General features: G+C 38.3%; 1 long non-coding RNA gene and 1 other non-coding gene across 2 annotated transcripts; one reads left to right on the top strand and one right to left on the bottom strand.

The window, feature by feature from the left end:
- Nucleotides 1-7,066: 7,066 nt before the first annotated feature.
- Nucleotides 7,067-7,169, bottom strand: LOC141424421 (U6 spliceosomal RNA). The gene has a single exon (XR_012449355.1). It is a non-coding gene; the product is annotated as a U6 spliceosomal RNA (small nuclear RNA).
- Nucleotides 7,170-12,035: 4,866 nt separating this feature from the next.
- Nucleotides 12,036-20,933, top strand: LOC141423946 (uncharacterized). The gene is made up of 3 exons (XR_012448712.1): nt 12,036-12,331; nt 16,637-16,710; nt 18,347-20,933. It is a non-coding gene; the product is annotated as an uncharacterized lncRNA (long non-coding RNA).
- Nucleotides 20,934-25,154: the final 4,221 nt, after the last annotated feature.

Genomic DNA, 25,154 nt, shown 5'->3' with positions numbered 1-25,154 from the left:
AGCATCTGTTCCATCTTCTGCCTTCCATTAATTTTGTTTTAAAGTCATCACGATCAGACTTCTCATTGCTCAGTTGAAGCTGATGTGGTGATGGGTCACTCTGTCCTCCGCTGTGCTGTTTTAAGATCTTTGCCTCCTTTTTCAAATAACTATTTGCTGTGATTTCTCAAGTTGTTGTTTTCTTTGTGTTTATTCAGCATGCAGAACTTCTTGGATCTGTGGCATGGCATCTTTTATAAACTTTGGCAAATCCTCAATCATGTCTTTTCAGATATTCTTTGCTTCATTCTTACTTCCTTAATTTTGGTACTATAATTGTTCTATGTTCAGTCTTTTTTGTGTTCCACATGTCTCATATTTAAAGAAATTCCCTCCCCTTTCTTCTCTGTGCTTTAGTAGAGCTGTTCTATTCTGACATCATTTTCTTACTTACAAATCCTCTTTTCTGTTTTCTCTCGTTTATAGCTTAATCCACCCATTGAGTTCTTAATCTTAATTACTATATTTTTCAGTTCTAAAATACAAATTCGATTCTTCATAAAATACAATTATTGTGCTAACTTTTTTATAATTCATATTTTTCCTGTTTTTCATCATTATAACCATGGCCATTTTAAAGATTTCTTCTAACAGCTACACTCTTTGGTAATGTTTGGGTCTGTTTCTAATTCCTGGGATTTGAGGGCTTAATCTTCTCACTTGGCAAGCCAGTGTTGCTACACATTGTATAATGAGCCATCACAGAGCCCCTGGCTCTTCTACCTTCCTCTAGGGAGGGTTCAATTTCCACACACAGCAGTGGAATGGAGAGTGATGACTGACAACCTGGCAGGGACTGTGTCAGAGCTGGGATTCCAGCAAGTCTTTGTCCACTTATGCTTTACCCCTACCCTAAATGTCAGCCTTCAGGTCCCATTTGATGGCCTGAGTATTCACTGACGTTCTTCCGTAGTTTGTTCTAATTCTGGATCTTATGTCCATAACACCCCAAGGTCTTCAAAGACTGTTCTACTTGGGTTCTGAGCCTGAATCTCCAAGCAATTTAAGATTTCTGAAAGTGTCTTGGGGATAAAACCACCATAGGACATGCAGGTCATGCTAATTCTGTCCTCTTTTCTCTACTTCCTAGCTCTTCAGGCTCATGGGTGATGAAAATTCCTCTGTTTTTCTGTCCATTAGTGGCATCTTCTGTCAGACTCTATGGCTGTGTTTTTGCTTTATGTCTTTGTTCAGCACAGGCAAGCCTTCTGGGGCAAACAGTTCATGGCAGAATATCTTAACTTTCCGTAAGGATTTTACATCACTGATTGCTTCATCACTTCTCAGAGGTCTTCAGAGACATGACTTATAATTTTATCTAGGCTTTAAGTAGTTCTTGTCTAGTAAGTTTATAAGCTCCTTTGCCATATCTGCAAGTGGAAGTTCAATTGCTCCTTGAAATGCTAAATGGATTTAGCACTTGAAATGTATTTGAGAGCTTCCCCCCCACTATTAAGCATGGCCAACAGTTTTAATTGATTTTGAAAACTTTTTTTACAAATGAGTCACCTCATTGGTGCTGTTGACATGACTACTGCAAGTGGTTTCAGTTACTTTTATTTCTATGATTATTCTAATAGTAGCTGTGCTGTAAAAGTTGAAAAAATACCTCATGCTTGAATCAATGCATATTATATTATTTTACTTAATGTAGAAATTTCATAATGTAGAGTATGCATTTCTTGAGAAGAGAAGGTAGATACTTAGATCTACTTGAAATATTCCAGTTACTGTGGAGGGTTATGTTTTTTATACATATTTTCAGGTCAGACAAATGGAAAATAATGGCCTGGTTAAACTTTATGGTGGCTGAAACTAGGTAACTGTGTTCTAAATTCTCAGGGATTGTCCTTTTTAGAATGAATTGAAACTATATATATATATATATATATTTATTTATTTATACCTATGTATGCCCTCCTTTCTTGTCAGGAAGAATGTGCCTGCGAAGGTTGCTAAGGAGAGAAGGTTAAGTGGCAAGACGAGGTGACTGACAGCTTAGAGATTGCTCTAGTTGAATTGCCACAGCCTGACATGTCCTTATAAAAATGGTTCATTTCTTAGTAACCTCTTTTAAAATCATTCTGTTTCTACTGTCTACACTCATGCATGAATCTATGATTTAAAATTTTATGTGCTTGTTGACCCTTACTCTTTAAAAATAGAGGACGTGTACATGGTGTTTGCTGAGTTTCCTCAAACAGATTTGGCTTCCGCGTATCTTCTTAAATTGGGCAAGTTGTTTTGTCAGAAGCAAATATATGCACTAAATTCTTACTAATCAGGAAAAACTTGAATTGGATTTTGAGAACTTGTGGAAAGTAATTATATTAGTCTTTGTACTATTAAGAAAGAAAAAGATGGAGCTAGAGGCATAGCTCAGTGGTAGAGCCCAGGCTTAGCATATAGCATGCGTGAGACCCTGGATTCAATCCCTAGCCAAGAATAAATAAATAAATAAATAAATAAATAAATAAATAAATAAATAGAAAAGTAAAAAGAATGAAACTGCATGAGGCTCTGAGTTCAATAACTATCCCCTCCTGCTAAAAAGAAATAATTAAAAAGTTAGATAAACAGCTTAAGTGTTCAAATGATACTTTGGAGGGCATATTTAACTTTTTAACTAAGTAAACAATCCCTAAATTCTGTAAAGAAGCTCACATTCCCCAATCAAAACTACAGTCCTTCCACAGAAAATTTTCCTTTCAAATTTTTTATAAAAAAATAATGCAGATGGTTTTTCCATTCTCTTTGGAAACTAAAGGAAGATTTTAGCATAATCCAAAAAAGGAAATATCCAGATTCTTGGTGTTTTGGCTCTGCTTTAAATCATTAAAGCAAGTACAGAAAGGCCACAGTCTCTTAAAAATAACTATTTGAGAAGAGCTGGGAGAAATCTGAGAATGTGGAAATACATTGGTATAGAGTTAGACTTCAGGAAAAGGTAGAATGTGAAGAAATAGTTTTAAATTTAGGAACCCCAATATGGCTTCTCAACATGAAACTTCAGGAAATATTTTGGTAGACCTGCATGTATTTTCAAATTGATTTTACTACGACATTGAGGGAAAACCCATAAAAAAACCAAAATGGTTTTCTTTCTGTACATCATTACAATTTCTTTACAAGCAATAGGTTATGAAGTGATCTTTATGTTCAGTTGGTTAATAAGACTAGAGTTTCCAAATAGAAAATAGATCCCAGGTGAAGATGCATTTTAAATTCTAAACATTTTTTTAAAAAAATTACATATGATAATTGTGTATCTTTATGGGAACATTTATAAAATTTGTATTGATCAATACAGGATATTCAGGTTATCTATCATCTCAAACATTTATCATCTCCTTGTGATGAGAATCTTCAAAACACTCTCTTCTAGGCATAGTACAATATACAACATAATATGGTTGGTCGTAATCTCCCTTCTAAGGTAATATCACACCAGAGCTTATGCTTCCTATTTGCCTATGGTAGTCACAGTGTCTGAAGAACAAGAATTGTCAATATTGTGTAGAGCCATTGTAACTTGATTCTTCATTTTTGATGTTTCTATTGAGAGTAACATCTTCCCAATCTTTCCTCTTTGTCATCCATATACGTTTAAACCCCTAGCTTAGGGCTAGACTTCTACTGACATTTTTTGACAATTTGGGTCTACGGAGAACATCAGACACATCTGAGCATCTCCTACTCCCAGGGACATGCCCCTCCAGTGGATATGAAAGCTGGCAAGAATGAATTAGTAGCTGTCTCTGATAGATGACATTAAAATGACAGGAAGCAGGTAGGGTAATAATTAGAGCCTGCCAAAAAGAACGTCTGGTAATAGTGTTTTATGACTCGTTCCTCCTAAGAGTATTACTTGCAAACTATACACAATGTAAGAAATCTGAATTTATGTAAATTTCTTAGTGTTTGCCTTCAGCTTCTCACCTGCAATATAGTCATGAATAGCAGAGTACAGTAAATGATAATTCTCAGTTTCCAAGGGTATAATCACTGTTCTCCTGTTCTAAAGTACGTCAACTGAGCCCGGTTTCCATCCCTTGGTGTTTCAGTGTTGAGTAACAATGCACTGTCTACCATATTAAATACCTGAGCTGCATTACATGAAAACAGGAAATGACAATAACAGTGCTTCTAGATGACAGGTTACTCCCCAGAGAAGACAGATACGGTGGGCGTGGATGAATATGTACGGAAAGTGAGGCATATTTACTGAAAGTAATAGAGGAAAAACAACAGTCAGCGTGGGAAGGAAATGTTTAAAGAAGAATGAAGGCACTCAGGCTGGCTCACAGTAAGTGTGCACAGGATGAAAGCAAGCATGAGTTTAGAAAAGATTTCATGGGAACTAGGGCTGCCTGGTTAAGAGTCAGAATGTTCTCTCTGAGGATGAGCACAGACTCCCCAAATCGCATGTTCATCTGGTCTTAATGTGCTCCTGTCCTCATTAAATCTTGGAGAACTTTTACTCAGGTGTGTAACCATTTGTAGTTTCCTATTTGCAATGCATATTTTTGCCTTTTCAAAAACATTCATGAACCAGAAGAGCACCAACCCATCCTTCACATTTTGTATAGTCAGTTGAGTTGTGCCCCCTTCCTGCTTCCAAGCAGAGGGCTATCACTTGGTCAGGCTGCCGAGGCATGGTGGTGGCATTGAATGTTGTCATTGTCCTCTTCTGTACTGACTTGTGGACAGATGTGGGCCAATGATGTGCGAGGTCAGTAGTCCTAGGGGTTATAAGCACTGCCCAAGAAGCTATAGAATATTACACTGATGGGTTTTTTTAGGTTCTGTGTTAGGTGTAATTTGCATATTCATTGGAATCATCCCAGATAGTTGTAATTAGCAGACAAAGTGCCTCCAAGGTCTGTGCAATTTCCCTGTTATCTAAACTAAATCTATGATGTATAAAAGTCTTGTTGTAAAGCAAAGAGAAATGGCTGCATCCCTGTCCTTTTCAGTTTTGAATATGTGTTGAGTAGCTTTGTCAGGTCTCTGTTCTCCCACCCATGTTGCCATCAATCATGGCTGCCTGTGTGTCCAGCACATGGGCAGGAGAAGGGGTGCAGAAAGAAGAGCTGTAGATGCCCAAAGAGCAGACCCTACACAGCCAGTCACGGTGGGCACGAGGTTCGACAGCACAGTGGTTTGTCAGTGCAGAATGGGATTACTGCTCACAGCTGACAGGAGACTTTGGTTTTTGAGCCAATGAGCCCATCTGCTCTCTCCTACTAAATCTATATAGATAGTCTCCCTAGAAGGGAGAATGAAGCTTCTAGAAATGCTAACAACCCAGAGAGGGGAGGGTTGAATCATAAGTGCACACAGGAGCTCAGGAAATCTTGCTCAGGCTGTTGTCACAAAGTCCCACAGTCTGGGTGGCTTAGACAACAGAAGTTTACTATCTCTCAGCTTGGGAGGTTGAAAGTCTAAGAACAAGACACCAGCAGGACTGGTCTCTTCTGATCCTTGCTTGTTAGGATGTAGTGGGCTGACTTATCCCTGTGTCTTCACGTGGCCTTTCCTGTGTGTCTGTGTCCTAGTTAACTCTTCTCATAAGGCACCACTTATGGCTGGTTAGAACCACCCTAAACTAATTGCCGTGTGAAGACCCTTTTTCCAAGTGCAGTCATATACTGAGATTCTGAATGTTAGGATTTCAACATTAGGATTTTGGGGTCATAATTTGGTGTGGAGCATGCCTAGAGAATAAATCTTTGTGAAGAATCAAGGAGGTTTGTCTCACAGAGGAGGGGCATGGCTTAGAGTCCAAATAAGCTAGCAATTCAATGACTGATTCTTTCATAACTGATTGGAGCACCCTGCCGAGCAGGCTTTCATCTTTGCTTTTCCATCTGAACCTTAAACATGACCCTTTTATAGATGACCAGCCACCACAAGTTGCTAAATTAAAATCTCATCACATGAGGACTGTTCTTGACCTGGCAATGTCAAGAGTAAGAATCAAAGTTACAAAGGCCCCAGGGCCCAGGCTTGCTGGGCATAAAGGCACTTTCTCTTAGTCAAACCATTGTAGGGTGAGCCCAGCTTCCAGCTCTTTAATGGGAATCACACATTGATTCATTGCAAAGGACAGGGCACAGGGTGAGTGGGGAGTAGGATTTGTGGTCAGTTCTGCAACTAACACAAAAGTTGCCTGCTGTTTTAACTTAGAGCTCACACCAGTGACTGAGTGATAGCATATACTATTTTAATGGATTTAATTTTAATGTGATTTGAAAATAATTGGGTTGATGTTGTTAAGTTTCCGTCTTTTAAAGAACTGAAGTCAGGAGAGCATTTATCTTCAAAAAATATTAATTAACCTCAAATCTCACCCAGGCCACCACAACTATGATTATATTTCATAATTATAGTTTAAATCCATAATACTCAAAGTTGGAAATTACAGAACATAGAAGTGTGAAATGAAGAGTGAATGCTTTTCTTCTTAAAAGACCCTTTTTGTTTGTACGTCCAAAGTGATGTTTGCTGCACAGATTATGAAATGATCAACTCAGAGTAATAACATATCATAGTTGAACTCAACCCAACTAATTTTAGACGTTTCTTGATATTTCTCCTAGATAGCAAAAGCAAAAGCAGGGAGCCTGCTCTCCGGTGCTTACTTGCTTCTCTTCACATTCTTCTTAGCCTTCTCCCACCAGTACATGTAGAGCTTCCTCTCCCTCTGGGATGTACATATGGCATATTCTAACATCTACATCTGTTGCCATATATGACCTTGTCTTCTATCGGTGAATTATTATTTTTTTTAAAGTTCAAGGTAGGAGATGCACACTGACACTGACATTTTCTCATTTCAGATAAGTACTTGTGACATATTTTCAACAAGAGTTCAAAAGTCATCCAGCTCTGTTTCTCCTAAATTGTCTGACACAACTTTTGTAGTGGAGACCACAATTTCAATATTGGGTGCCACCTGTTCTACTTTTATTCCCACTATCTTCTTGAAGCAAGTCAGGAAATAGAAAATGACCTAGAAACGGCACTAGAGAGGTATTGCTTCACAAATTTGCATGTCATCCTTGTGCAGGGACTATGCTAATCTTCTCTGAATTGTTCTGGTTTTAGTAAATGTGTTGCTGAAATGCGCACTCAAATTCCTAAATGCTATTTATTTTTTGTGCTGTAAACAATGTAATAAGGCGCATTCCTGGACATAAATGCCTTTGCAACACATTGACAATTGATTGATTGATTATTACGGTCTTTGAGATTCAACCCAAGGCCTCACACATAACAAAAAAGGACTCTACCACACGTCCCCAGTCTCTGAAAAAATTTAAAAAGCAAAAATATGTATACCATCTGGAAGTAGATTGCTAGAACCAAGTTAAATGTCCTTAATATTTTAATTTCCAAACTGAAGTCCAGAAATTGAGTAACTATGAACACATCACGGGGTGCTCACTTCCCCAAACTTGCATCCCCACCAGCATCACCAGTTTCTTTCCCCTATAGACTATCTATCCAGTAGGTTAAAAATTGACATAGCATTACTGTTTTTGATTATCAGTTCTTTCATTCTGGATGAAGTTAAGAATTTTTTGATGGTTCTGTGTGTTAGGCAACTTTCTCACCATTGTGATGAACACCCGAGAGAAACAATTTAAAGAAGGAAAGATTTATTTTGGCCCATGGATTCAGGGGTTTCAGTCCATAGTTGGTGTAAGTCATTGCTGTGGGCCTTTGGGGAGGTAAAACATTATGGCAGCAAGAGTGCAGGATGGGGCAAAGTTTCTCACCTCCTGGAGCCAAGAAGAAGAGACAGTCAGGAAGGGGCCAGACCAAGAATCAGCCCCCACCCAGGACACTCCTCTAGCAACCTATTTCCACATCCTACAGTTTTCAGAGCCTCCTAAAATAGTGCCACTGACTGGGGACCAAGACCTCAGCACAGGAGCCTGAGAGAGACCTTTCCTATTCAAGCCATAATATCTCAGTTGTCGGACAGCTCTTTCTCTGAAGGCGACGCCAGTGCTGTTCACTATTTTTTATTGGCCGTTTACTATCTTTGTCTTACTGATTTACATACCCTTTTTATAATTCAAGAGTATTAAATCTAGTGTTTTCAAATATTCCCAGCTCATCTTTATTTAAGATATGTAAATTTTTAAAGAGTGACATATTAAATCATAGAAAAGGATAGTGAGTGATGGCAAACATTTTCCTATACATTTGTAAGACAGAAGTTTGAGTTCTTGTAATATCAAATTTATTAGTAGGCCTATGAATTTTGTGTGCTAGTTTAAAAAGCTTTCCTTATTCTGATATTTTAAATAATTTATCTGTTATTTTTTTCTTAGAGTTTTTGTTTTTAATTTTTATTTTATCCCTATGTGCATACAATGTTTGGGTCATTTCTCCCTCTTCCCCCCCGCCCCCTCCCTTACCCCACTGCACCCTCGCTCCCTTACCCCACCCTCACCCACCCCCCCAACCCCCTACCCCGCTCCCTCCCTTACCCCCCTTACCCCTCGCTACCAGGCAGAAACTATTCTGCCCTTATCTCTAATTTTGTTGAAGAGAGAGTATATATGATGTCAATTTTTAATGGTTGTTTTATTTAAATCTAAAATTTACTTTAGTGGAGTGAGAAGGTTATGTTTTTCTATTAGCTAAACATAAAACTAATTATACTAACACCATTTATTGAATAATTCATCCTTTCACATGGATCTAAAAAGACTCTTTTGTCATAACTGAATTCTCATGTATTATGATTTAATTCTGTGCTAAATTTATTTGTAATGATTCATTTTTTTTCTATAGCATCAAATTATATTTAATTATTTTAGCTTAAAGTAAGACCCTTTCCACAAGAGGGTACATGGGCTTGTGAGGTGTGATAAAGGAAGGTTGTGAGCAAAGGTTATGCTCAAAATTAGATAAAAAGGCAAGATTATAAATGCAAACTTCACAGTTTTAGATTTCTAGAGATTCTCAAGAAAGATGTGTACCTACGTATTCTTACAACATTTTCCTTTAATGAAAGGGAAGTACTGCTCTCTCTCTCTCTCTCATTCACACACACACACACACACGGAACACTTGATGTCTTAGCTAATGAGTTTGGATCATTTGTGTGTTTGATTTTATTTTCCATGGAATTTGCATATAGTTTTCTACAATGTCAAGTTGGGAAAAAAGATTCAGTTAAAGGTGTCCCCTATGCACACTTTGAAAATAAGACATGGTATGGAAAGCCAAAACGGGGAAGCTGAATCCTTTTCCTTTTCGGTCTTCCTTGGCGCACAGGACAACTGTACTTTCTAGCTTCCCCTGCAGTTATGCCCACCAATGTGACAAGGATGTTGGTGATCTTGACTACTCCAGGCCTGGCCATGAGGCCCCTTCAGAATTCCCCACAGTCTTCTCTTTCGTTCCAAACATGGCGGTCTCATGTTGACAATGGTGGTATCACAAGAGGGAGTGCTATGCATTCTGGAACAAAACCTCAAAGCCACATTAGACTATGAACATGGGAGAGACATAGACAGGCACTATTCACCTAACAAGATCTGGGAGAATTCTATTCCAGCATCAATCCCTCTGACAAGCACAGCCTTTGAAAAGTTCACACTTTTTAAATGGATATTTCAGAGCAGAGGGATATCCTTAAAATGCATGCACAGACTATGATAACTGACTGCTGTGAAAATGTCTGTAGGTCCAGGGGCGTAACTCAGTGGTAGAGCACTTGCCTATCAGCTCAAGGCCCTTGGTTTAATCCACAGCTCTGCACAATAGTAATAAATAAATAAAACTGTCTGTAGTAAGTAATATATCATGGCACAGGTTGTTTTAGGGGTGTGAGGCATCCATGATTTGAGGCTGAAGTGAAGATTAAGACCAAGAATTAAAGGAAATATGTAACTCAGAATCTTTGTAGAGTAAAAACATTATTTTAAATAAGAATACAGCTTTATCCTCATGTTACTTTTTCTTCCATTCTACCGTACAGAAAATCAGACTCATTTCAGCTGTGACTACACCTTACACTCAGTTTTCTTTAATTTATTTATTAGCATATTGGTACATTGTGACATTTACAAAAGTGCTTACAATATATTTTAGTTAGATCCACAACCTTCATATTTCTCCTTTATCCCTCCTACCCTTCTTAGAATAGCTTCAACAGGCCTCATTGTTCTTTTTTCATACATGAGTACATAGTACTTCTACCATATTCCAATCAATTCTCAAGCTTCTTACAGGCATCAAGCATTTCTACCCAGCATTTGAAAATATCTCTGCGTGTGTATGTGTGTACATGTATACACAAATGTGCTCACACGTGTACATGAAGGATGCAGAAGAAGTACTGGAGGGAATAGAAGGGTTGCATTTACCATGTTTGAAGATGTGCAGTTGTGTGTAGAGAAGTGAGCATCTTTGTGTGTAGGCAAGTGGCTGTTCTGGAATGAGAGTACTTTCTGAATCTTCCTTCTAGGAATGAGAATGGAGCAGAGGGAATTAAGGCAGATACAATGAACTAGAGTTATACAAGTCATGAAGTCACAGAATTTACCTATATAAATCTATAGAACCAAAAGTTGGTAGAAAATAAAGCAAAGCTAGGTGGCCATGTTCCAGGGATGTTGTAGAAGCAAGTCAATTATCAACTAGCCAATCTCAAAGTAGGTGGAAATTCATGAGACCCTTGAGAGGTGGAGAGGTTTTTTATACAACAACTTTCTATAATCCCAATAAAAAGTTATAAAGAATTTGCCATGTTTAAAAATGGACATCTGGTATAGCATGAATACTTGTGTCTCTAGACTTTAAAGTTGCAACCTAATCCCACATACAATTGTATTAAGGGGGGGGGGGGGTCCTTAGGGGGTGATTAGGCCATGAGTGCTTTCCTCTCATGAATGGAGCTAGAGCCCTTACAAAGGATCCTGTTTGCTCCTTCTACCACATCAGGACACATAGAAGAAGCCATTTATGAGGGATGACAGCTCACCAGACATCACCTGGCACTTTTATCTTGGACTTCCCAGCCACCAGAACTGTAAAGCACTACATATTTTTATTTATAAATTGCCCAAACTAAGGTATTTTGTCATAGAAGACTGAAAGACCAGATAATACCCAAATACAAAATTTGCATTTAAAATAAATCACATTAAGAAATATCCTAAGGAATAAATCATATGAATATAAGTATACAATATCATAATCAGTTTTAGAGAATGAATATGGGAAATGAATTTTGATTTTAAGTTTACTCTTGGTTATTGATCACTTTAGAACATCCACAACAAAATATCTAATAAATCAGAGTCAAGTAGTCATTAAATTATTATTTAGAATAGTACTGGGTTTGTAGATCATAAGTAAGCATTGTGCTTTGATGTAATGTTGTATGATATGTTAAGTTCAAAGGAAGAGTAGCTTAAATCAAACAGAAGGGAACAAGTTAGTTGTCATTAAGAAAAAGGAGTTGACTGCCATCTCTAGGTGCACTAGATCCTCCTCTTCTGTTGCCTCGATGGTCCTGGGTAATAAGAGAAGGAGATGATGGGTCTTGAGAGTCACAATCCTGTTTTTGAAATTTAACGGGCATGATGCTTTCTTTTCACTGCCTTTTTCCACTCTCCTCTTTTACAATCAGCCTTACCAATTAGCTGGTAGCTAATTGGTAAAAAATTAGCTGGTAGCTAATTTTGCTATCTATCAGCTATGACACAGAAGTGCAAATATAAAAAGTCCAATACCTGTGTTCCATTGCATAAATTTGCACCATAAAATATCATTATTTTTATCATGAAGCTTAGACTATGTACCCTTCACAAAAATTCCTTGGGTGCATAATAATAAAAATCTCTAATTAAGTATAGATGACAAGTGCAGGTGTACTTTCCACTGCTCATGGAGCAGAGAGGCATCTCCCTCAGAGTGTGCTGAAACCAGGCTGATTTGTCAATTTGGCCACATTCAGAGAACTCAGACTCTCTAGGGTCATTACATTGCAAGGAAGTGAAGTAAATACAGATTTTAATTAGGTGCATGATGTTTGTAATTGTTACAGTGGGATCATATTGTCAGAAAATATGGAAATACTTTGAGAGAACATCATATTCAATTCTGATTTAGTCTTTGAAGCTCAAGGTGCAGAAAAGTGAGTTGTTTTGGTAAACTTAACATTTCTCCTTTCATTTGAGAGTCAGGAATATTTCCATAAGGAAGAGCACTCCTCAGGGATATCCATGCTGCAAAAAACAGAAAGAAGGGGACAGTGAACAAGGTAAGCATGGGCCACTGTAGGAAAAAGTTCCATGCCTGTCACCCGGTGGTGGATGATCAGTGGTAGAGTGTTTTCTTAAGTCTCAGTTCTTCCAGAGAGTCCTAGATTGGGAATTACTTAATTACCATCATTTTCTGTCGTAGACAAGACTGGAATAACTTACTGTGCTCATTACTATGCATTGAAATTAATTTTGTTATTATAAAACTTACTGTACAAATTTAAATATGAATATAATTATGTGAAGGTCCTGTTAAAAGACAAGGCAATTGCTGAGCAATAAGTTTTTGTGAGACCTGAGATTTTATATCTCTAACAAGCTCTTAGCTAATGCTGCTGACCTGAAAGCCAGTCTTTGAATACCAAGGCTGTCCATCGTGAATTCTTAGACTGGTTATTTTGCCTTAGGAGAATTATAATCTTCCTGACTGTCTAAGTCATGTACAATTTGAAGGCATGCCTGCATTTGTATTTTCCACCTAAGAGGGTCTACCACCTAAGGAATTCAAGAACTCTGTCATAGAAGACACATGGGAGGGGTGAGCAAGCTACTGAGTTCATCGTTCATAACAATCACTAATGCTTACTGTGAGCAGAGATCACTGACAAAGACAGAAACACAAGTGCAGCCACTGAAGCTGGGAGGAGGAAGGCATGTAAGTCTTCACCGACTGTTGGAAAGTCTGAAAATGAAGCAGACATTCAGGAACATGTGATCTTCACTGCATTAAGAGAACATTGTAGAGTCAATACAATATAAATGGAATGGCACTGGCATAAAAACAGACATGTAGACCAGTAGAGCAGAAGAGAGAGCTTGGAAATAAGCCCATATAGCTACAGCCATCTGATTTTCAACAAAAGGGCCAAAAATAAATGTTGGAGAAAAAGAGCCTCTTCAACAAATGGTGCTGGGAATACTGGATATCCACATAGAAGGTTGAAATTTGAGCCTGATCTCTCAGCCTGTACAAAAATCAATTTAAAATGGATCAAAAACCTTAATGTAAAACCTGAAACTTTGAAACTATTACAGGAAAACATACAGGAAACACTCAAGACATAGGCTGAAGCAATGACTTTCTGCAACAGGATTCCAATAGCTCAGGAAATGATAGCAAGAATTGACAAATAGATTGCATCAAATAAAAAAGCTTCTGCACAGCAAAGGAAACAATTAACAGAGTGAAGAGATGGCCTTCAGAATGAGAGAACATCTTTGCTAGCTATTCATCCAACAGGGGATTAATGTTTACATTGTATAAAGAACTCAACAATTAAATACGAAAAGATTAAGTAATTCAACCACCACATTGGCAAATGAACTGAACAGACATTTTTCAGAAGAGGAAGTACAAATGGCCAATAAATGTATCACAAAATGTTCAAAATCCTTAGCCTTCATGGAAATGCAAATCAAAACTACATTGAGATTTCATCTCCTCAGTCAGAATGGCTATCATAAAGGAAGCAGCAAATAATAAATGCTGGTGAGGATGTGGGGAGAAAGGAACATTCATATACTGTTGGTGGGGATATAGATTTGTCCATCTACCAAGCAAAATCAGTATGGAGGCTCCTCAAAAACTAAAAATAGAACTACCTTATGACCCTTCTATACCACTCCTGGGGATATATCTGAAGGAGTGTAAATCAGTATATGAGAGAGACACCTGCATATCTTTGTTTATTTTAGCACTATTTATAATATCAAGTTAAGAAATCAGTCTGGTTGCCCATCAACAGATAAGTAGATAAAGAAAATGTGGTATTTATCTATCTATCTATTATGTATCTGTCAATCATCTATCTATCCATCTATCTATTATCTATCCATCTAGATCTATCTATCTATCTATCTATCTATCTATCTATCTATCTATCTATCTATCTATCTATCATCTATCTGTCCATCTATATATCTATAATGGAGCACCATTTGAACATTAGGAATATGAAATCATGTCATCTTCAGGAAAATGGATGTAATTGGAGACATATATTTTCTCTCAGTTGGAATCTTTAAAAAAAGCATAGCATGAAAGTAGAAGGGGGACTATTAGAGAAGAAAAGGTGATGGAGGGTAACGGGGAGGTGGAGAAGACCAAAAATATGCGATATATGCATATGGCATTGTCGCTATGAAACCCATCACTCTGAATAATATGCACTAGCAAAAGCAATAGAAGTGATGGAGTAAAAAGTAGGTTATACACATAAACACAAAAGCATAGGGCCATTTGTGGAGCAGGTTTTGGGTGGGTCTGGTCACAGAGCAGGCATATGTTATACCACCATAGGCTGTCCCATGGTGCATCCCATAGGGCATTTGCAGTTCCATGATCCTGGAGTGAACTCCCTGTACAGTGTGCACTGAGAACCATTCATGAAGACTACAGAACAGGTGCAGAAGACCACTGCACATTAGAACAGAAAGGTCAGTGACAACCAATGATGTGTGTCACGTTCAGGAACCCACTGTCCGGCCGCCATCAGAATGGCCTCTTGTGTTGAGAAGAGCAGGCCTTGTGAAAACATTGTTTTTTATTTCTGGTCAGTTGACATAGAGGCCAATTCTGGTGCAGGAAATGGAGTTCCAGAAGGCAGCTCTACAGGGTCATTCTGCAGGATCAGGGGCTGTTTGCTCCTGGGTTCTAAGGGATGGAGAATCTCATCAGCCTCCAATCAGTGGTGGAAAGAAGGTGATAAACTCAGTGTTTCCATGAAGCAGGGTTTCTGCTCTGCAGACATGTCCCATGTTCCACACCTTCTCAAACAGGGTGGAAGGGAAAGAAAGCAGGTGGGGCTTCACCAGAGCTTCTTTGGATTAGACTCTATGTGCAAAGTATCCAGGATTACATGATGGAGGAGGGATCGCAGGGAAAAGGGGACCCTTCCTCCACGTTCCAGAACAGATCCAGCGCTTGAGGGGAAGCCTGTGTCAGGTGTCTTTTGTATTAACAGGATGAGACAGAAGACTTTGCTTCTTAGGCTTTATTGTACTGTGAGTCACTGCATTCAGTTTCTAAATCCTGGTGGTCCCATATGCTACACTTTATCCTCTCCACACTTTGAAACCAATTCTTTTCTCTTTCCTGTTCCTCTGGCCCTCCACTGTGTGCACTCTTCCTCCTTCTCATGAATTGTCAAACTTTTCCTTGCTATGGGTTACTTTCTCTAAATATTTAAATATATTTATGATCCAAATATTATTTAAAAGTCCTTATTTTCCTAGAGTCTCCTTCTGGAGAAGACACAGGCCCTTCCACTGCAGTCATGCTTTTACATGCATTTACACTTAGCATCTTTGTCACTTTGGTTCATGCTGTCATTCCCCACCCATACCTTACTGGCTTTGCCCTTGTCACTTCATTGGCATTACACTAGTCAAGGTCACCATGGTTTTCTTGTAGTTCATTCAATGTCCCCAGTATAGTCCATACCCTTTTTGACCTCTCTGTGGTGTGAGGTATCTATGACCAGTCCCCGTCCTTTCCCCTTTCTGGACTTCCAGGTCTCACTGCTGGTTTCTCCCCAACCTCCTGAGCAGATCTGTTTTATTTGCTTATCATTTGCTAGTCGCAGGCACTCCTGTTGTTTCAGTTACCATTAGTGGCTTTGTATCTATGAATTCTGCTTCTTTACTTTTATGGCTCTCTTAAATTCCTGAGCTGACATTCAACCTTTTTAAAATTCATTTTTATCTGGTCATCTTAATGACCTTTCATTACTAATCTGCCTGACATTAAAGTCACCAACTTCATCCTTAACCTTACCTCCATGAGCCTGCTTTTTTCATGTTCCTCAAGTGCTCAAAACAGGCAGCAGAGCTTTCTCTTTCATTTCTCTTATGTGCCACAAACAGTGGCCAAATCCCATTGAAGCTATCGTCTGTGCATCTCTATGACAAATCATCTCCACTGTCATGACAGACATCATCCTGTACTTAATTTCCTGTTTAGTTCTCTAAAGTTTGCTGTTGACTGTGGATTTGCTCCATCTTGTTTGTGTCTGGTTCCCCATTGTCTGCCTCCATACCTGGTATATAGTGAACCCTGACGAAATGTTAAAAATTATTTAAAACTCTTAGGATGCTTCCTGTAAACTATTTCCAAAGAAAATAGCAAATAAAAATGGAAGCAGTAGACTCTTCAAGGTCATGATTAGATGCAAAATTACCTGTCACTGTGTATCAGGAAGACTGTTCAGTTTTCCTTTGCATGCTGAGTTATGAATTAGGCCTTGTTGCAAATAGGATCCTCATTAGAGGTGTTGCTTTCCTTATTGACTTTCTCCTCCCTGCAGATGCCAAGCCAAGCTAACAGGTCCCCTGAGGAAAAGCTGACCTGGCTTCCTGAACGCTGCAAGTTTGTGATCAGGTTATTAATTAGAGCACTTGTTTTTGGTACTTCTATGAAATTGCAGTTGATAGACTGCTGGATGCCATTGTCTTTGTATCAGTGCCACAATGATGGGGATAGGTGGTTTCTAACTGCCCGGTGGCAGGCTATTTGTGGGGAGGCATGGGATCTGTTTGCCTTAACAACCACTTAGTAAGTAGAAAGGCACTGTGCTTGGTGCTTTGGGGGAGCAGAGAGGGGTGAGATCAAGTGGGAACAGCATTTGGACTCAGGGAATGCAGGAGGGCTAGCACACGTACATTATGGTACAGAACAAGACAGCTACTGTAGCCGGCTCACTCAGCATTGTGAGCACTGAGGTCAGAGGAAGCACAAAGATGGCAGATTAGAGAGAGTCCCTCCCTCAATCAAAGAAAATGATTTGTGGCTCTAGAAGTGGGGTTGGATTTCCATGGGTGTCCATACTGGGAGAGAGTAGTGACCACAGGCAGTGGTAACAAAATCCCAGGTACAGATCAGTAGAGAATGGTGTCAGGAAACACAAAGCCTGGCTGGAATTCAGATTACTGTGGGGAGGGCAAGAAAGATAGCAGGCAGGGATGAGCGTCCACTGTGTAGCCTGAGGAGCCAGCTGCAGGGAACAAATTTCCTGAATCTCGTATTTTATTTTAAAATATATCTCCAAGATACATTTGTCTCTAAAACTTTTATTTTTGCTATTTATCACTAATTTAATAGAAATATTAGGGAGAGGACTGGTGCATCCAATGGTACCAGGTGCAGCCCTAGGCACACTCAGTACTGTGTACACATGGACAGTATTTCTTGAATTGAGAAACGTGCAATCTTTTTTACTTAAAAAGACACTTGTAGTGCATATTAGGTGCTTCAAAGTACTCATTTGAATTGCAAAATGAACATATGAGGTAGGCACTTTTTTAGCCCTATTTAAGGAAAAGGAAGCTGTGGGTCCTAGTGCTTGCCTGAGATCATGTATCTGGAAGTGAGAGGCTGAGATCAAAACCTAGCTGGTAGAGCTGCATGGGATTGTGCTCTGTTGAAATTGTAGAGAACTGTGAGATTTATCTTGGAAACTGAAATAACCATGTAGTTAGACTAGTACATGTGTTATGAATCCAAATTTGTCACTAATATCAAAACATTTTCCTAAATTGTTTGTACATATTTGAGTGTGCATGGACATAATTGACAGGCTTAAATGAGTTGACTTCATCAGTAATTATGATTTTCATTACACATCTGTAATGGTAATTTCAAAGGTAAGTTCTGTCTGAGTACCATTAGCTACAAATGCATCAAGAAGTGTATGATGTCATCTATTTCCCAAAGTGCAGAAGGGATAGTCACTGTGCCTGAGGGTGTGACCTGGAATGCCATTCCCTAAGATCAACACCCTTTGCTGTGTGCCTACTTAGGGTGACCATGGTAACAGTCCCTGATGGAGACAAGGTCTGCTCCAGTTGGAATCTGCCTGGGAAACATGACAGTGGGTGGCATATAGTCTTCATAGTTCCATAGTTTTTGGACAAGGATCTTTTGCACTCTCAAATTTCTTTAGATATAAAGGTAGGAAAAGAAGCTGCTGACAGCTCACAACAGCTCAACATGGTTTCTCTTTGTTTTGTTTTTTCAGTACTGGGGTTTGAATTCAGGACTCCCTGCTTTGTTCTTCATGGTTTCTGACCAAGAAAGTGGACTTCATACGTAGACAATATAAAGTCTCTGAATCTCCCCAGGGACACTGGCCTCATCACATTCCTTGAGGAGACCACAACAGTGAGGAACTCTGACTCTTCATGTTGTTCAGAAAGAAGGAGACAGCACACCTATGAAGAAATAGCACCCTCCAACCACGGGTCAGCCTTAAAATGTGGTATGCTGTGAATGTTACCAGGCTTGCCACATATTTACTTATAAATACACTTGAACTGCTGGTTCTGAATCTTCAGTAGCTGTGAACAGGAGACTCACTCTTCCTTCTGCCCCTAAGAACTGTCTGTGGCTCAAAAGCTGTTCTAGTGCTAAAGGTGGGGGAGGGGTCTAAGCAGACTTAATGGAAGTTGGAATTTAGGATGGGAAGACAAGCAGTACATAACCATAGTTCTAGTTAAGCAAATAGAGAAGAGATTAACCTGCTGTGGTTAAAGACAAGAACACATCTGAGAGGAGACGGTCTGAGCACTAATTAAATGCAGTAGACTGAGAAAGCTCTGCAGAGGTGAAGTCCATAGGACAAGCAGACATGAAGAAGGAGAGAAAGGCAGAGGTCATAGCACATACACAGGTCCTGGGGTGGGAAAGGGCTGGGATTATCTGACTAATAGAAAGGAACAGAGGACATCCAAAGGGAAGAAGGTAGAAGAATTGAGTGGCTGACAAACATCTAGGTCCTATACAGTGGCAAGGATTTGCTTCTTGAATTTTTTTCATCTCATACCTCTATCTAGGTATAAAAATAGCATAAAAATAGCATAAAAATCCTCTATGAGAGGATTTAAAAAATTTCATTGGCTCCTTGAATCTTTGTTATTATCTGTATATGCTTGAAGGTGACTTCCTAAAACACATTTGCAGAAATATTTTAAAAACATGGGAAGAAGTCTTGATCACTTTCCTAATTAACTTTTATCTGGAATTAGTAAAATACACCAAGATTTTACTCTTGCCTACTTTGCAGAACTGCAATATCCATTTTCTTCCTTTCTTGAAAATTAAGAATTTTTGCTTCAATAAGTGACAAAGGATTATTAATGTCACCCTAGACAGTGTCAAAAATTTGAGAGGTGTGACAAGAACAATCCAATTCTTCTTAACTGAGATTGAGGGAAAGTGAAGAAAAGTTCAATACTAATTATCACCATGAGGAAAGAGGGTATCGAAGTGAAGCCAAATCTGCAGACCAGAGAACACAGGCAAGGAGAGGAGAACTCTGGGGATTTTTCTGTGACCTGACCTGAGCTCTAAACTCTCAGGGGAGACAAACCTGGGGGAAAATACAGTCTTGGATAATCAAGTCTCACAGATGCTGAGATTCCTTCATTGTTTCTCACCAGATGTTGACTGTCATTGTCCTATTATTTAGGGTTTCCTAGATGTAGGACAGAGGGCCACCATGCTGTTAAGTTTATGGGAGGCCATTGCTTTGGACTGGCTTGTCACACTTAAATCTTATAGACCAGATCAAATCAGAACGAGGATGAGAAGAACATATTGCATGGATGATGTCACTCCATGATCACAGCCACCTGTGGTGCAAAATTAGAACAGGGTCAATGTTACATAAGCAGCTTTCTCAAGCTCTGACATGAGATCTTAAACCCTGGAACTTGTGGTTTCATTCCTGAATTCGTTCCGCATTCCTTGCTCCTGGGGTCAGGTAACAGTAAAATCCCATATATTTAGATAATTTTTGGAATAGATTTTTTTAAAAATCCAGAAAAACTCTCTACACTTAAGAATCTTAGGTAGTAATTGTTATTTTATAACTAAAATATTTGGTTTGAGAGATGACATTTTGGCATAGGTCATGCTTCTCCTAAAAAAATCATTGAGAGAGGAAGAGGGATGTGTTACTGATTGATTGTAAAGTACTAAACAGATCTACTGTCTTTGCAATTTTTAAGTGCACGATGCAGCATTGCTAACTATAGACACAATGGTGCACAGTAGCTCTCTAAAAATGTATCCAACTTAGATAACTGAGACTTTATATCCTTTGCATGCATAGCAATTCCCTATTTCCTCTCTTCCCCAGCCCCAGCAACCGTTATGTCACCTCCTGTTTCTATGAATTGACTATTTTGAATACTTCGAGTAAGTGGAATGAACAGAATTTGTCCTTCTCTGACTGGCTTACTTCACTTTGCATAATTTCCTTCTGGTTCATCTATGTTGTTGTATATGTAAGAACTTCCTTCATTTTTTAAAGACTAGATAATATTCCATTGCATGTATATATCACATTTTCTTTATGGACAGAAGACATTTATGTTTTTTTAGGGGGTGGGACTGGAGTTTGAATGCCCAATAGATATCTGGTTTCCAGTTTTGACTTTCATATGCATTTTCCATAATCTCTTCACCATTTTACATTCCCACCAGCAGCATATAAGGTTTTGAAATTACCTATGTTCTCAGCAAGCTTACTTCTATTAGCATAAATTAATTGTGTAAAGGGGGTTTCATTGTGATATTTCTATACGTGTATCTAATATACTTTGATCAAATTCACCCCTCAATTTCTTTCTTAAACTCCTTCCATCTTCCTTGAGCTTATTAATATTTTAAATTTTATTTTTTTAATACCAATTCTAACAGATGTGAGGTGATATCTCACTGTTGTTTTGATCAGCATTTTTCTTGGCCTTTTGTCTGTCTTCTTTGTAGAAATGTATATTCAAGTTCTTTGCTCATTTCATTGGATTTTTTTTTCATTTTTTGCTATTGATCTCTAGGTACAACATGCAATTTAGGTATTAGTCCCTGATTAAATATATGGCTTGCAAATATTTTCCCAACCTGCAGGTTGCCTTTACTCTGTTGACTGTATCCTTTGCTCTGGAGAGCCTTTGTAGTTTGATGTAGGCCGCTTGTTCAACTTTGCATTTTGGCCTGTGCTGTTGGTGTCCTAGCCTGAGAATTGCTGCCTATAACAACAAGGGTTTTGCCTGTGTTCTCTACCAAGAGTCCTTTCAGTTTCAGGCCTTATATCTGAACATTTTACCCAGTGTGGCTAGATTTTGTTCATGATGTAAAATAGGGATCCAATTTGCAAGACCTGTCCAGTTTCCTCATACTATTTGTTGAATAGGCTTTCCTTTCCCTGTTGTGTATTCTTGGCTTTCTTTCTCTTTTTAAAATCTTTTAAAATTATTGCTGTAGTGGAGGTACATTGCAACATATTCCAAAGTTCTTACAATATATTACAGTTGATTTCACCCCCCTCCACCATTCTCCTTTATCTCTCTTACCCCATTGCTGGAACATACACGAGTATATAATATTTCCATCATATTTGCCATCCTATACCCTTTCCCTACATCCTCCCTCTTCCAACCTGGTGTCAACCCCAGGCAGGACCTGTTTTACCTTCCTGTTTCTTGACTCCCCCACTTTTTTGTGGTATTGGAGGCTGAACTCAGGCCTACACCTTGAGCCACTCCAGCAGTCCTTTTTTGTGAAGGGTTCTTTTCCCATGGCATGTATATATCATATTTTCTTTATCTACAATAGACATTTATGATTTTTTAGGGAGTGGGACTGGAGTTCAAATGCCCAATAGATAGGGTTTTGTGAACTATTTGCTCGGCTGGCTTTGAACCTCTATCCTACTGATCTCTGCCTCCTGGAGATCTAGGATTATAGGTGTGAGCCACTGGCACTGGCTTGACTCCATTTTTAAGGATTAGTTGTCCTTGTATGTGTTTTTTTTTCTGGATTTTCTAATCTCTTCTATTGGTGTATATGCATCTTTTTAATTTGAGAAGTTTAATACTAATAACAATAATCATGACTGTGTCTACTTCAAATGGAAGTAGTCAAGTTTTTATGATGATAAAAATTTATAGATGTATATAATTATATCATTTGTAAAAGACTTAAAGATGAAAATTAAAATGACCCCATAATCCCACAACGTGGATTTTACCCAGTGATGTCTGTTTCCTAAGATCACTTCATCTGCCTGTGACGAAGTGTCAGGGACTGAAAATAACCTTTTCTGCGTCATCTCCTTCTGTCTTCCAGACAGGAGAATGAAACTCATGAATTCAACAGCCCCATATTAACTTTAGAACATTAGAATAAAGGCTACCTTGACCTCTCTGTATTTTTTGCTTCCCATTTTCATAGCTATATAAGTTTTTTTTTTCATTTAAGAAACAACATTTTCCATTAAAAATGGTTTATCTCTTGTTAGGGAAAATATGAAAGATATAATAATACATAAAAATAATTAAATATGTAAAATTTTGATAGACCCAAGATTTGAAGACTTTTCCTTTTGCAAAATTGTGTGTTTTTTTTTATCAAGTATTAGTTACACAGTAAAGCTACATGGTGGAGAGACCATTACATTTCTCCATGTTTCCCCATTTGTTTCTGTTACTCTTATCATTACTATTGTTAATGTTCTCACTGTGAACATTATCTGTAATAAGAGAACATAATTTGGCTAGGGTATACATTGAACACGACTCATGTTGAAATAACTCTAAATTTAAATGCAACAACTTTCCAATGAGAAAAATTAGATTGCCAGAAGCAAATGGATGCACAATACCCACTTGATATCTCCATAGAGGATTTTCATTTAATGATTTTCTATATTCTCATGGCTTCGAGTAAGCAGCTTTTCATTATGGAATGAGATTGACAAATATGTGCTATAATAAATTTAGTGTATACAAATAGTGTAATTTAGGTTTTGACAACAGTCCAATGAATACATTTATAACAAGCATTAATGGTAAAGAAGGCTGGGAGACAAATGAGTCAATTCATAGGAAATGAGCACTTTAATCTCGGTTTGGTGCATCTATTTTTTTATTCTTGTTGTACTGGGGGTACACTGTGGCATTTACAAAATTCATAAAATATATCAAATGTATCATAGTTGAATTCACCCCCTCCACCATTCTCTTTTATCTCCTTCTCCCCCCCAATTCCTGGAACAGTTTCAACATGTCTCATTTTCCATTTACATACATGTGCACACAGTATTTGCACCGTACTCATCCTCTTACACCCTCTCCTTACATCTTCCCTCAACCTACTAACGCCCCTGACAGGACTTGTTCTGCCCTCCTGTTCTCTGAGTTCGTAAAAATGAATGACATTTTTGTTTGTTTAAGATAGCTCTTCAGGGAGTTTCCTTGTGACATTTCCATTTACATGCATATATGTAGTACAAACCGAATTGGATGGATCATCTCCTCTATTTTTCTCCTTTCTACCTTAGTGCCCTTCTTAGGATGATCTCAACAGGCTTAAAATTTTTATATTCATTTTTGTATAGAAAGTACATCAACCATGTTCACCTTCTTAACTTCCTTCTTTTGCCCTCCCTCTCTCTTATGTGACCCCTTCTTAGCATGACCTGTTTTTCATAATATTGCTTGTATTTGTATTAGGTTGCATTCCACATATAAGAGAAAACATGTGGCCTTTGGCCTTCTGAGCCTGGCTAACTTCACTTAAGATGATCTCCAGTTTCATCTATTTACCTGCAAACAACAAAATTTCATTCTTCTTTATGGCTGAATAAAATTCCATTGTATATAAATACCATATTTTCTTAATCCATTCATCAGCAGTGGAGCATTTCCATAGCTTAGCCATTGTGAATAGGTTTGGTGCATCTAAGATATGTTGGTGCCCTGGGGTAGTGGTGAATATAACAACCCTTGTCTATGTCTTAATTGCAGTTAGCAATACAGTGATGTGGGAACTGACCAGCTATCACCTAAAATAAGACTTGCAACACAAAAGACATCTGAAGAAATAGCAGTTTGCTGTTATTGAAATGTCAGTTAGTGTATGTGTGCAGTGCCAAAGAAAAGGTGTACTGTTCTTGACTATTTATAGCTTTGAGCTTCCTTTTCTGTGGAAATATATCTTTGGAAGAAACTGTATGGGGATATTTGCTTAGTTTTTAGTCTTTCTCATTTCAAGAAGAAATGAATGGAATGAAACCAATTAAGACTCCTGTTTTTAAATCAGTGATTTTTTTTCTACAGGTTTGTAATTCAGGATCATTAACTGTATTCCTGCTATTTTAAGAAGCCTGTTTGATACTCTTAACTCACAGAAGAATTCATAAACACTGTTCATTAACAACTCAAAACAATCAAAATGTGTATATTTATGTATACCCTGGTGATCAAACCTAGGCCTCACTCATGCTACTCGCTCATTCTAGGAAAGTGCTCTTCTGTCGAGCTACAACTCTGGCTTATATTTCATGTATTTTAAGCAAGTAAGACTGTTTGAGTAACTTCCTTTTATGTGGTCTTAGTTTCATGTTTTCCTTATTACTAAATTAATTTTTACAGTGACTGAGACTGTGCATTCATGGGGAAGGGGATACTAATGATTTCACAAGTTATATAGACTCTTACATGTGACAACTTTCTATTGTAGGAAGATGCATTTGCAACTTTGATAATTACCACTGAGTTCCTCTTCTATAGCTAGAAGGCAGGTACTCCAAAATGTGAAATAGCGGTCCTTCAAGAGTTCAAGTGTGAGCGCCTCTCACGTGCATAGTTATTCCTGTTAGGTTCACATAAGGAGTTCAACACAGATACTCTGTCAGGAATCTGAAGCCCACAGTCTGTGGGCAGGTTGTGGTGGTTGGGGAGGAGCCTGGTAGGTGGGCAGAGAAGACAAGGTCTTGACAGGGGGCTCTGCAGCCAGTGCCCACTCCCTGCCAATTATGCTTG

This window comes from Castor canadensis, chromosome 6, assembly GCF_047511655.1.
Source record: "Castor canadensis chromosome 6, mCasCan1.hap1v2, whole genome shotgun sequence".
Taxonomy (NCBI): Eukaryota; Metazoa; Chordata; class Mammalia; order Rodentia; family Castoridae; genus Castor; species Castor canadensis.
This window is presented reverse-complemented; position numbering and strand designations above follow the sequence as displayed.